Consider the following 13,761-nt stretch of genomic DNA (forward strand, 5'->3'; position numbering starts at 1 on the left):
GGAGAAACAGGAAGAGATCACCAGGCTCGGGGTAGGGAGAACAGCTCTCGGATCTCTCAGCTAAAGAAAATACCAATTATTTTAACTGCTAAGATTACTGAAATCATGTGTCAGAAAGCACTGCTCTTTCAAAATCTCCCTGGATCCCCAAATAGGCTGGATGTCACATCGCCTAATACATAGTCGGGGTTCGCCAGGGAAACCGAACAGGAGATAATATGTAAGAACAGATTTATTATTTTAAAAAATGAGCTCACATGATTACAGAGGCTGAAAAGTCCCAAGACCTGCAGTCAGCAAGCTGGAGCCCCACCAGGGTGGTGGTGTGGTCCCAGTCTGAGCCAGGAGGCCTGCGGACCGGGAGAGCTGATGCCGTTAAGTTCTAGCGCAAGTCTGAGCCGTTACCCAAAGGCAAGAGGGGCTGACACCCCAGCTCAAAGACAGGCCGGCAGACGGACAACCCTTTCCCACCCAGCCTTTTCTTCTCTGCCGGCCTCTTACGGATTGGACAAGGCCACCCGCACTGGGAAGGGCCATTTGTTTCCTGGTCCACTAATTCACGCGTTCACCTCATCCAGAAGCGCCCTCCCAGGGACATAGTATCGCTGAACCAAACGTCTGGGCTCTCTGTACGTAAAGCGAATCCCGTAATCAAAATGGCAGTGAGGGCCTGAGTGGGACCCTTACCCCTTACCTCTACTCCCTCTGCTTCCCTGTAAAGGAATTCCCATGCAACCACAACCGCCTGCCTCTCTCGGCCTCCCAGGCTCACTCAGCGAAGGAGAAGAGGAGATTCAAGTCTGGAAGGAGGAGCCAGGTGTGCAGGGCCCTGCCCCACACGCACCCTCTGCCTCGGAGGCACCTCGCGGCAGAATCTCAGTCCCAGGGAAAGGTTTGGGGACACCGGCTCGCTTCAAGAAGCCCCTAAAACATGAACATGTAGTGCATTTGCTGGGAACCTAGAGAAACAGGTTATGGATTTCCAGAAGCAAAAGGCCAGCGGGTGGCGGCCCTGGGGCGGGAGGCCCCCCGCGGCCTGACTGCTGGCGTGCGTCGGCGAGCTCGGGCCACAGGGCCTCAGCCAGGGCCAGCTGTGCCGCCGTAGCATCCCGCCTCGACTGCTCCTGCTCCCGCAGGCCGGACGCTGCGGCTCCCCGTGAATGACAAAGGCTGCGCAGCCTGGCGTCACGGGGAAGACCCAGGACGGAGGAAGCAGACTGGCCCCCAAGCCTCGTGATGCGTCACCGTGAGGCCACCACAGAGATGCTGTGAAGTCCCAGGCCCCGTTACCCCAGCGCGTGGCCCTGTTTGGAGGCAGTGCCCACGCAGGTAAAACTAGAATGAGGCCATCCTGAAGGAGGGTGGGCCCCTCTGCTGCCAGGAGGGGAGACACGGAGGCAAGGAGCAGCCAATGGGACAGCAGGCCCGGGGCTGGAGGGGGCGCGGCAGGCACGACGGAGCCGGGCAGGGGCAGCAGGCACAGGGGAGCCCGCCGGCGCTGCAGCCGCTGTCTGCCCTCCGCTCCCGGATCCTGGGTGCGAGCGTGGGCCGTCCTGGCCGACGGCAGCAGACACGGGTCCGTACCTCAGGATGAGCGACGGCAGCGGTGCCTTAAGCACATCCCACGAGGAGCCCGTGACGTAGCCGTCTCGACACAGGTTACACTCTGATGCTCGCAGTAACTTGAGGCATAAGCATTGTGATCTTCATGGTTTTCGAATGAGAGGCCGAGCTTTGCTGAGGTCCAATAAATTACGAAGCCCCGTTTTGAGGCCAGGCCTGTCTGAGTCTCGAGCCCCAGCTCAGTCCCAGAGACAGTTCCGAACACAAAGCAGCAGACGGGGTCCACAAGTTGGAAACTCAAGAATGAATCACGGTGCCAGAGACGAACACCACCGGTCATACAAGCTCTCCCGATCATCACTCATCGGAAAGTCCCTCCAGACGTGATCGAAACACCAAATAGCACTCCTTCCTGAGAAGGTCGCGCTGACAGCTCATTTTCGGACGCTGACGGGGTGGGGAGGCCACCCCGGGGTCTACGCAGCTCGACGCCACTGCAAGGCTCGGGGCACGTGGAGGAGAGCGCCAGAGGAGTGGCTTCATTCTGGGTCTATTTTCTAGCATCACAAATGCTGGAATTCCCCTTTCCGTAAATACCGTAGAAATGCGATTTCGGGAACCTCGGTGCAGCTTGATCTGCAGACCGATAACCTTCAAGGCCCAGGTGAACCAACTACTTGCTAAGCTGCTAGGATTTTGCAACAGGTCATGGTTGCCCGCGGGGTGTGGTTTAAAGTCAGCCCGACAGGGACCACGATGCCCGCCCCCCGCGCCACCCGCTGGGTGCACAGGGCGCCGACCTAGACGCACCCTACAGTAAAGGTCCTAAATGTCAGCCTACCTGCGCGGCACCCAGATAACCTGTGGAAATGCAGGTCTGGGGGAGCCTGGAAGCCCCTGCCTCTAGCGAGCTCCCGGAGCGCCCCGGTCCCGGGTGCCCTCCCGAGTCGAGGCTCCCCCCACACCTGCTGGCTCCCGCTCCCTGTCACGCCAGGCCCGCGGCCCACTCGGGCTCCTCCGTGAAGCCTGTGCGGCCCCGACCTCCCCGGCCTCCCCAGCCTCCCGGGCCTCCCCAGCCTCCCCGGGCCGTAAGCAGGCATCAAGCAGAGCCGCAGCGCCCCGTGGGTCGGTCTCCACCGCAGGCTGCGTGTCCGGGCTGGGCGCTGCGCTGCGCCCGCCTGCTGCCGGCTGGACCCCTCGGCCTCCCGCACGGCCTGGCCCTGGCCCCCGCCCCGGCCCCGAGCTGCTGGTCCACGGGCGTGGCCGAGCCAACGAAGCCGGCTGGACCGGCTGTGGGAGCAGAGGCCCGGTCTACACGGACGGCCGACGACGTTCAAGGAGCCCGTCCTTCGGGCCACGGAGCTGCCACGGCGGCAGCACTGACCTGCATTCGTTTTGGAGACTTTGATACCCGCCGCTTGGGGGGCCGCGACCTTCGATCACACGGCCCGGCCCCACTCAGAGGCGGCCAGGAAAGGGTGCTTTAGTTCAAGACCCTTAGTGGCCTGTCATGCCGAGCACGGGACTCCTGCTCTCTGCCTGTCGCTCCCAAGACGGTTCTGACCCCGCAGCCGCCTCAGCAGGGCCGACGCAGGGAAGGCTGCAGAGGCCGCAGAGGCCAGCCCAGCGGGGTCACCCTCGGGGTGACGGGCTGTGCCCCTTGCTGCTCCGACAACCGTCCAGCCCCTGTGTCCTGCCCTCCCTCCGTCTCCCCTTAAGCGATACCCTGTCTGGCACTGCCTTATGCTTTCCTGGGCAGGCTTCCCATCCCTCCTTTTTTTTTTTTTTTTTTTTTTTTGAAGATTTTATTTACTTCTTTGAGAAGGAGGGAGAGAGCTAGCGTGCACAAGTGGGGAGGGGGGCAGAGGGAGAGGCAGACCCTCCCCGAGCAGGGAGCCTGACACGGGACTCGATTCCACAACCCTGACGTGGTGACCTGAGCCCAAGGCAGACGTGTAAGAGCCACCAGCGTCCCCCGACTCCACCTTCCTGCATGACTCTCAACAACATGACTTTGAGCACTTTTGCTGCCTTTTTGTTCTTGTCCATCCCACCTCACTGGCCATGCTCCTCCTACCACAGTAATCCCGAAGACTCGGTACGACTTGCCCCTTGGTTCTGCACCTGTCTTGATCCACTTCACACGGGCTTTAAATTCTGAGCTCAAAAGAGATCCATTCACACTGGCTCCGATTTCTGCTCATGGGAGATGGTGTCGATTATACAATCAAAATTTCATTTTTGATTTTTTTATTTGTGCTCGCTTCGGCAGCACATATACTAAAATTGATTTTTTAAGACTTTATTTGCTTTCTCATCATTACTTTTTCTAGTTTCTGAAATATAAAACTATCAGTAAAGAGTATCTAAATGTATCAACTGCTCTTAATTAGCAGAATGAGAATCAGAACAGTTGAGGAGCCGAGAGACCATCACACGTACCTGTTCTCTCTGCCAAGATGTAAGGCTGTGTCATCCATGCGTTCGGTACTTGCAAAACTGGGCCATTTCTGCATCTTGCTCCTTTTTCCATAATGAAAATGCACTATTTCTAATTTAAAATCTGTGGCTTTCTGATTAAGTACGTGACCTAACATTTCCATATTGTAGTCCTCCTCTTTCTACTAGATCTGTTACTTTTGAGAAAATAAAAGCGTATTTCATCCTACCAAATTGAAAGGCAACAACACCAAAAATTATAAAAGATCTGCTGTTCCGTGACCCATGCAAGAAAACACACTGCAGAACTCCAATCAGTAGCCACATACTCAAACAGAAGGTTTTGACCAAACTTCAAAGGACTAGAAAACAAATAAATATGTTTTGAGTTAATGAAACCATTTACAGCCCACATATTAATTTTTAAAGGATTCCTTGCTTTAATCTATGTTTTCTAGCATTTGCCAACCACAAATTGGCCCCTGTCCCCGTGAGCAAGGAGTCTTACATGGCTAATGCAACTGGGGAAAACTTAATTCAGATGCAAGTATGACAAACAAATACTGGCAAGATGCTATGAAAGAGCAGTGGTGTCAGGGACGTCCGCAGACCGTCGCAGAACAGCTCCGTGCCAGCCCTCGGCAGTCACGTGTCACAGGAGCAAACCGAAATGAGTCTTAAGAAATCCAGCACAGGTAGTTGGAGGTGTTTCTGTCCCAGGAGGAGGGTCCAGGACGCCCAAGAGAGACACAAAGGAAAGGTATAAAATGTGCTCTAGCAATCCAGGAAGGGTGAGATAGTTGGAAAATACCAGCATTTTTTTCAGGTTTCAAATTCAAAATCAATACTAAAACGAGACAAAAATGAAAAGAAAAAATAAAAGTCAAAAAGCAAAAACAAAAAGACATACCAAATTCAAGCCCATGCTCATCCCTCTGGGTCCCACGGCACGTCAGGTGGTCACAAAGGATTCTAATTTCTCAATTTCTCTAATTCTCAATTTCTGTATTGACCTCAAAGCGACAAAGAGTTCACGGACGTCACTGACCACACTACCCCACTCCTCGGCCATACGCTACGAGAGAGCTGTGGCTGAACAGGAGTCTGAACCACACTAGTCCCACGTACTGTTATTTCCGAGGCGGCCACGACTGACCTCTCATGGGCTTCCCCCACCGCCCACAGCCAGGATCTGTCCCTGCTCAAAGTCCTCGGGGGCTCCTCCTTACTTAGAATGAACCCAAACCTGATGTGGTCTACAAGGTCCTACTCATCCAGTCACCTCTCCTCTGTCATTAGGTTACACATACACACAAGCCCTTGTTCAGAGAAGCCCTAAGACTTTCTCACGCTTCATCCCTCTTCGTGGGATCTTGTGCCACTACCCATCCACCGTATTGATTAAAAGTAGCTGCAAATATATCAACGTGCGCACATGACATGGTGGAGTCAAGGTCCCCACCCTCAGATCTCGGTGGCTCCACGATGATGTGACCGATACAATAGGGCAGAAGCGAAGAGGTGTTAACTTCTGAATCCAGGCCTTAAGAAACTGGCAGCTTCCAATTCCTGTCTCTCTCTCTTTATTAAAAAAATGTTTTTAATTTAAATTAAATGTAAGAAATATATTATCAGTTTCAGAGGTAGAATTTAGGGATTCATCAATTACACGTAACACCCAGTACTCACTCCATCAAGTGCCCTCCTTAATGCCATCACCCAGTTACCCCATCTCCCCACCCACCTCCCCTTCCACTTCCTGTCTCTTGAAATACTCTTTCTGGAACCCTAAGCAACCATGTAAGGAGTCCGGATGCTCTGAAACCGTCCTGCTAGAGAGGACACCTGTAGACTCTCCAACTGATAGCCAAGCCATCCTAGGCAAGGTGCAAACACACACTGTTGCCCTTATAGACCAGCCTATCCACCAACAAAATACCACCAGTGACCTCAGCCCACGCTACACGGAACAGAAGAATTACAGCCAAACCCCACCCAAGTTTTGCATTGGAAAAAAAAATGTGACATATAATAAAATGGTTGGTGTTTCAAGTAAATAAATGTCAAAGGCAAAATAACGCTTCCCCAAAGACATCCATGTCCTACTCCCGAGAAACTTGGAGTTACTACATAATAACAGGGACTTTGTAGATGTGAATAAGTTACAGATCTTGAGATGGTGGGATTATTCTGGAATATCTGGGTAGATGCAAAGTAATCCCTCCAGGAGGGAAACAGAGGATCAGAGTCAGAGGGAGAGAGAGATTCGGAAATGTTACGGTGCTGGCTCGGATGATGGAGGGACCGTGAGCCAAGACCGAAAAAAGCAAGGAATGGATTCTCCCCCGGAGCTTCCAGAGAAACAGCCACACCAACACCTAGATTATAGTCACTGGAGACTCATTTGGAGCCTCTGACCTTCAGAACTATGAGGTAATAGATTTCTGTTACATGAATCTGCTAAATTAGTGGTACTTTGTTACAGCAGCAACAGGAAACTTATGCATTGTTTTAGGGTTATTTGTTATACAATTGTAGATGACCAGGACTCCACTCACCTGCCATCACACCTTCCCAGTGTTCACCTACATCTTTACCTTGCTAATTCCTGGCCATCATTCAGGCTTTGGCTTAAATTTTTACTTCTAGGCATTCTTAGAATATAATTTATTTTTAATGATTTATTTTTATGATTTATTTTTCTATAATATTTGTGTCCTCGTAAGACAAAAAATTCCAGAAGGTCAGATCTGTGTCTATTTGGCTCACCAAGGAGTTCTCATTCCCCAGCCACAGCACCTGGCATTCTGTATACTTTGGGGAGTGAAAACATCACTGAGTAAATGAATACAGAATGAATCAGAATATATGCAAGATATTGGATATACCTCACTCCATAAATGATAGAAAAGAGAAAAATTGTCTCGGAAATACATTCAACTAATGGAAAGAAGTTTTAAGTTTCAAGTTCTGAAGTTTAGGAAAAGTCTTTTAAAATTGATTATAAAGCAAACCATGAAAGCAAGCAATCATTGCCCTGCTGGGTGCTGAATACATATTGAGGTAACGGGGATAAGAAACAGCAAGGTCCATTTTTATCCGTAAATCTTAATCATGAAAAAAATCAAATAATTGAAACTTTTGTCATATCACATTCAACCAAATTCCAAAAGCAACTAGCAAAAGAGACGTTTTCGGCTCTTATAAAAGAACCAGTTTGTTTTTGTTTTTTGTTTTGTTTTTTGTTTTGTTTTGTTTTGTTTTAAAGAATAAGCTTGTTAATTACCTCTGTGCCACGGGAAGTTACACAATATTGGAAAACACACAAAATAAAAATAATCTATAATTCACTCAGTGATAATCATTCGTGACACCCTGAAACATGTCCTCTCGGTCTTTCTCCTCTTCAAGTATAATGCTATTTGTGGAATTCCTAGGAAATGCCTCACACTATGCATTTCTCTTAGCTATTTTCCCGTATCAGGAAACACTGAATATGTTTTTAATACCTAAGCAGGCCTTTGACACATAAATGTCTCCATGAAATATTTTACCAAGGTTTTTACATTATAAAAATTCAGAAATTCAAATTAATCTCCAATCAAAATGCAGATTTTTACGGAGATTTCCTAGTGTGAAATCCCTAGGCCGAAGCGTGTACCCATATTGTAAGGCTCTTGATTCACACGTATCACATTTCCAGGTTGTTAAGGATTAAAAAAAAAAAAAAAAAAGGTTGTGAAATAAAATCTACTACTTGAAAATTAACAACATACACTAACACATCAACAGCCTCGAGAAGTCCAGCAATAAAAAGCGAGGGGTGCTGAATCTTGCTCACTGAAAAGCCAAACATATTTGACAACGGAAAGATGTTCCTCCCTCCTCTGGCCGCACTTGCCCACACGCGCAGGTGGCCTTCTCTAGCTTTAGACGACTTCTGTTTTCACGCTTTAAGAGGCTCTTCTACCTTGAGATGGTAAAACAATTCATCTACGTTTAATCTGAACATTTAAATCTTTCATCCGTCCAGAATTTACTTTGGCATCGGGAACGCATTAGGTTGTCCCTGTTCCTTTTCTCTAAAATCAGAGGCTGATTTTCCTGTTAGGATGTGTTGACACGGCTTCTCTCCCTGCCCACGCAGGACGCCACCTTTATCATACCCTAAATTCCCACGTACGACTAGCTCCACCCTGAACCCTGTTCCATTCCACCAAGCCCCACCACGCCACGCTTAAGTATTAATAAACGTATGATACATTTTCATGACGCTAGGAAATGTTACTCTCATTACTCGATTCCAACATTTTTCTGGATGTCCTCATACGTACATGTATTCACTCAACAAATGAGTTCAACACACATAAGTAACTCAACATACATAACGTCAGACGTGTCGTTGAACTGAATTCAGTGTCCACATATGGTGGGTACTTAGAGACGCTGGATTTATCCTTCCAGGTAAAGAAAGTAGAGTTTGGTCAAGTTTCAAAATTAAAATCTTACTGGGATTTCCACTGCAATTATGGTGAATTCATTTAAGGGTGATTTTTTCCATATAACGTCTTCCTGTCCCTGGACAAGGTCAGATACAGAACTCACAGCGAGTGGCTGTGAGTAAGCTGCTGAAACGAGACCAGATAATACACACAGGGAGTCACACCGCATATAGTTTTTGAATTTACTCCTCATGACCAACACATGAAGTAGAGAATATTATTATTCCTGGTTTGCAGAGAAGAAAATTAAGGGTAAGTAACTTGTATCACCCATAAATGGGGAGTAAAAAAAAAAAAAAAAAGAGTAGGAGCATTTTTTTGTCGCACAGCTTTTTGATTCCCCTTCTCATTCATATTAAATGCAGGGTTCAACCTCCTACTTCATTTTCCAAATGCACCCATTACCAGAATTTAGCTCTTTGTAGATCTCTGAGATTGAATGAGATCATTCCCTAATCTCTGTACTGATCGGTTCCAACCCAGCTAAACAAAACATGAACTTTACAGTTTCCCACTTTCTACAAAATAGAATATAGTTTGCAAAAGACAATCTGAGGTCAAGGTTGGTTCTAGGATAATGCGTTTTTAAAAGGGGAAAAAACAACATTATTTTCTTCTTTAGGAATGCATTCCGTAACATTTCTTCATAACAAGTCAGTGAACCACCACCCCCCTCAAAAAAAAAAAAAAAAAAAAAAACCCTGAACACATTTATTAACTGGCCAATCTAGCCGTACTTTATGCCAATAAAATGAAACTTACTTCTCTAGTTTCATCAGTTAAAGAACCACAGGCTCTAATTTGATACTTTGAGATATCAGTAAGTGAAGAATTGAAATGATTCAATGTATTGAGGTTTAAAAAGATTAAAAAGAGGTTTAATAAAATTAAATTGGCTAGGGGTAGAGAATAGTTTTCCTCTGCCCTTAAAATTGATGTACCGAGGCCGAACAGCTCTACAGCTCTGTATTTCTAAGTTTATCTCATTTAGTGATCTTAGGTGTTAAAAAATTTTCTGATAGAAACTGGTTATTTAGAGAGCTAACATTCAATAGACAACAAACTTTCTTTTGGCTTAAAAATGTTGAAACAAATGAAAACGTAGAAACCAGAGATATCTTCTGTTCCAAATATCTTCCTCCTTCTGACGTGTCTATGCTGCTTAGAGAAGTTGTTTGTTCCCGTAACACAAAAGACAACTAAAAGCAAATCAATGGCTAACAGTCCTATGATTTGCTTCGTTTTCCTAAGGCATGACGTTATTCTTTTTTCTAAAAATTAACTGTATCTCTCGTATATTGCCTTGGATTTGCCCAGCTTTCGATGTCACAGTCTTCGTGACCATAAGTGGGAAAATCAATCTAGGGGGCTCTTCCTTTTTTAGAATCTGAATAAGAATCCATTCATTCACTTAATGAACATTTTTCAAATGTTTATTGAATGGCAATCACTGTGGTAGTCACTTGGCATACAAAGGGGGATACAACACAGTTCCTTCCTTGAAGGAGTCAAGCAACTGCAGGAGTGACCCTATGGAGTTATCGGTGGAAAGCAAGCACGTAACTCACGCAGCGGCTACCTTGACGGAGCTGTAGCCTATTGCTCGTCACTGCTCCCATCGGGCATGTCCGGGCACTTTTGAAGATCTGATGGAGAGGGCCCAACTTCAGTTACATCTTTGGTTGCTGAATAGAAGAAAGTCTTAGTGGCAAGTGAAATCTCATATCATTTGAGTATAAGCATAGTACAAGGATGTATAACACACAATATTATAAATCGATAAAATCAATGTGTACTGGTACCTTAAAAATATACGTCCTCCAGGTCCAACTTTATCAAAAGTGAGCCCATAGCAGCAGGAATCCTTTGCTTTATTCCCATATTTACATCTTGAAACGTTACCCCACTAACAAAAAATCCCATTGGGCATGACTGATTCCATATCTTGGGCAGGAACAACAAAAGCAAATGGACCTGCAACATTCTTCTGAGGCCAGAAATCGGGGGTGTTTTAATAGTCTGAAGGACAGTGCTGGAAGGACAAATGAGATGCTTTAAGGTTTTCCCTAAAAGAAGTTGTGAAAAATCAAGCATCAAGAAGAGAATAATAATTATCGATAATGGGAACAATGTGAGTTGGTAATCAGACTTGAAAAACAAAAGTTATTTTTCCTCCTTTCCCCTTTATTCCCTTTCACTATTATTTATATTCCCCAAATGAATGAGAACATATAATGCTTGTCCTTCTCCGATTGACTTATTTCACTCAGCATCATACCCTCCAGTTCCATCCACGTCAAAGCAAATGATGGGTATTTGTCGTTTCTACTGGCTGAGGAATATTCCATTGTATATATAAATGAGAGGGAAATATCAGAGAGGGAGACAGAGCATGAGAGACTCCTAACTCTGGGAAATGAACTAGGGGTGGTGGAAGGGGAGGAGGGCGGGGGGTGGGGGTGACGGGCACTGAGGGGGGCACTTGACAGGATGAGCACTGGGTGTTATTCTGTATGTTGGCAAATTGAACACCAATAAAAAATACATTTATAAAAAAAGTTAATATAAATTGTGAAAGTGAATATGTTATCTAGAATATCATCGCACACAACACAATATAAGCATAATAGAATGCTTCCATTTGTGCAAACTGCAATAGTGAGGAAGTGTTAACTGATGGACTTTTCATCAGTTGGCTTTGCTGTCTCTGCATAAGTGGACAGTCTCAAAATTCAGCCCTTCCCTGATTTCTATAGGAAATCCCCTCCCTCCAAGCCCTTTGTGAGTTTAGTAAAGATCAACTAAGGATTTTTAGGGACACAGGAAAGTGTCCTCTGGGAAGCCACTACCACCCATGATGTGAGAACATCTCCCAGGGATACCCGAGTCGCTCAGACAGGTGAGCGTCCAACCCTTGATCTCAGGGTTGAGAGTTCAAGCCTCATGTTGGGCTCATGCTGGACATGGGGTCTACTTAAAAAAAAAAAAAAGAAAAGAAAAAAAGAACATCCCCCCAGTTCCACCATCTCTTCTTCCCATCTAATCTCCTTCTTCAATCTCCCAGATACCTGCTGCGTCTCCTTCCTGTACAGCTCAGAATCTCTCCCCAGTGCAGAGCAATCTGGTTTTGTGAAGCCCACACACACGCAGCTGTTTGAAGAACAGACGTCCTCCAGCGTAGCAGGTGGCAGGCGGCGGCAGGAGGTGCCCCATCGTGGACGGCAGCAGAGTCATAAACAACTAAAGCTTCCCAGTTACACTTACTATGACAAACTGTACTGCTCTCTGCTTCCTGATAACAATTCCTCAATCACCTCTTAATGATCACAAGTAATATCTCAATTACTTGTATATTATTCCCTCCGTAATGGGGATTCTCTACGTTTTTAAATATATGGAATCTAAAGGAACACACTGAGAGCTCAAGGGCTTTTCTCTCATTATTTACTAATCAGCCCAACCACCTTGGGAAGCCTGGGACTTCCTGAGGAAGTGAGTTTATCCTCAGGAAGTTATTTCCTACTCAAAGAGGAAGTAAACAGACGTGTTGACCTGATTTTAAGGTCAGACTGTGTCCATGACCGTAAAGGGCAAATATTTCCAATATCAGGTTATTCTTCCTAAGATGTTGGTCCCAAACCCCTTCCCTATGCCCGTCTGCCTTCGATGAGCTCCGGAGCCAGCCTTTTAGTGTAAAACCCTCCCAATAACCCAAAGAAAGGCGGTGGGTATAGAGTGTCACAGAGTGCGGGCCTATCCGTCCCGGACGCAGTACAAAGAATGTGCAGCCCCCGGTAACCGACTATTGTAGTGGGAGACCAGAGGCGCAAAGCTCTGTGTGAATGTATCGATGCTGTCGGGGAGCGGCTTCTTCAGAAGCCCCCCTCTCTCCCCACGGGGACCCCGATGGAGCCTTCCGGCCTCCACACAGCCGCCCACCTTCCCGCCTCTGCCCACACGGGGGGGGCAGCCAAGGCCCGGCTGCCGTGACGCCCTTCCCAGGACTCTCTCCCTAGTTCCCCCAACCAGGGCACCTGTCGAGACCAGGTGTCAGGACACAGTCTCGTGCCCCCCGCATCGCTACCGGCCTGACGCGCGGTGCTCGCCCCCAGCCCCCGCCGCTGCTACGGTCCTGGCGGCAGAGGATCCCGCCACGAAACCAGATTCTGTGGGAGCCGAAGAGCTCACGGCAACACGGTGAAAGATGCCTGCTTAAGGCGACAGAATGACGGATGCCCCACCTAAATCCATTAAGGGACACCCAAAATAGTTCTGAAAGTTCTTCAAGGAGAAGAAAGCACATGTGGGAAAGGAGCCATTCTCTGTGCTACCAACCTGTGACTGGCTACGCCCTGTGGTCTCCCCACGCGGCCTAAGCAAATGTATCTGCACCCAGATCACGCCCGTTACTACATTTCCGTTGAATTAACTTATTGGCTCACTGATACCTTAGAAATGATCCCAGCCCTCACCGCAAGTACACTTAGTTGTGTTTAGATGAACCAGAATGAAATATATCGATTATGTATTGAGCGTCTATGGCAAATGACAGAATGGAGGTGAGAGAAAAGCATCGAATGATTTTACACTCGGGACGAGAACGCGAAAGGCCGAGTGTTTTCTCTCCTAACTCCTCTCCTTAAAGGCACTGACGGGCTCTGGGTGCCTCAGTCAAGTATTACTTTAAGATACCTTGGAACACGCACTCACACACTCACACACAGAAACCTAATTTCCTTCTGAGACTATTAAAAGACATTTCTGCCATTCTGGATGATTCATTTTGGAAGATAATTCCCTTAAGAAATTAAACCTAGTTCTTGAGTCTGAGATGGTATTTAGGGTTTCATTACACATTTTTAGGCTTATAAGACAATTTTGTGGAGACCAAGCTGATGAGTTTTCCACTGCTTAAACTAATCCTCAGATGTAAATTTGACTTCTTTATTAAATTGGGCACATTGAATCTATAATATGCTCAAATCACCCAATATAATTGGTGCGGTTTTTCAAAAGTCACCTAACTTAGAATTAGGCAGTAGTTAGAAACTTGGTCGTGAAGCGGTGACTTGTTAATTTAATTACCAAAACACATTAAGCCTCAACAGTTAAAGCCTTGTACGGTTCTCCTAAATGATCCCAAAGTTTTCAGCAATAGTTATGTTTGAAACTTAATTTCCGAAGGCAAACGAATCTTTGTAATAATCGGTCATCACCTTCTTCACAGACTGGGTCAAAGCTCCCGACAGCACATTTC

At 46.9% G+C, this 13,761-nt stretch overlaps 1 protein-coding gene and 2 long non-coding RNA genes across 5 annotated transcripts in view; 1 reads left to right on the plus strand and 2 right to left on the minus strand.

The window, feature by feature from the left end:
- Positions 1 to 13,761, minus strand: part of FBXL7 (F-box and leucine rich repeat protein 7) — a 364,287-nt gene that overhangs the window by 244,364 nt on the left and 106,162 nt on the right. The window lies entirely within an intron of this gene.
- Positions 1 to 13,761, plus strand: part of LOC140632749 (uncharacterized) — a 55,418-nt gene that overhangs the window by 40,260 nt on the left and 1,397 nt on the right. The window lies entirely within an intron of this gene.
- On the minus strand, positions 9,922 to 12,244 carry LOC140632751 (uncharacterized). The gene is made up of 3 exons (XR_012030444.1): positions 11,573 to 12,244; positions 10,307 to 10,536; positions 9,922 to 10,189 (listed from the first exon to the last, which is right to left on the minus strand). It is a non-coding gene; the product is annotated as an uncharacterized lncRNA (long non-coding RNA).

The sequence above is a fragment of the Canis lupus genome, chromosome 4, assembly GCF_048164855.1.
Source record: "Canis lupus baileyi chromosome 4, mCanLup2.hap1, whole genome shotgun sequence".
Classification (NCBI taxonomy): domain Eukaryota; kingdom Metazoa; phylum Chordata; class Mammalia; order Carnivora; family Canidae; genus Canis; species Canis lupus.